This window comes from Octopus bimaculoides, chromosome 6 (assembly GCF_001194135.2).
Source record: "Octopus bimaculoides isolate UCB-OBI-ISO-001 chromosome 6, ASM119413v2, whole genome shotgun sequence".
In the NCBI taxonomy this organism is placed as follows: Eukaryota; Metazoa; Mollusca; class Cephalopoda; order Octopoda; family Octopodidae; genus Octopus; species Octopus bimaculoides.
The window spans coordinates 88,910,312-88,910,836 of record NC_068986.1 but is presented as its reverse complement, the minus strand read 5'-3'; positions in this window follow the sequence as shown (position 1 = coordinate 88,910,836).

Sequence of the window (525 nt, the reverse complement as noted above, 5' to 3'; positions counted from 1 at the left end):
TATATATATATATATGCATGCATATATCTATGTGTATGTGTGTATGTTTGTGAGTCTCTCTAAGTGTGTGTGCCCATCACTTGAAAACCGGTACTGCTGTGTTTACGTCACCGTAACTTAACGGTTCGGCATAAGTAACCGATAAAATAACTACTAGGCTTCAAATAAAGGTTCGATTTGTCCGACTAAAGCGGTGCCCCAGCATGATCGCAGTCAAATGACTGAAACCAATAAGAGATAAAAGACATATTTATATATTTTTTCGTAAGCAGATATATTGTTACTGTTTCACATTCGCCTACTTTCAACCAACATATTCTCCTTTCTTTTTTCTCTTTATTTTCTTTTCCTTTCACTTTACTTGATTCCTTGTCTTTCCTCTAATTTCTTTGTTACTTTAATACATTTTCTGGTACGTTCCGTTTTACATTTTGCATTCCATCTTTGAATACTTGTTTTTCTGCTGTCTATCGTGTCACTTTTCTTTCTTTCTTACTTTCTTTCTTTCTTACTTTCTTTCTTTCT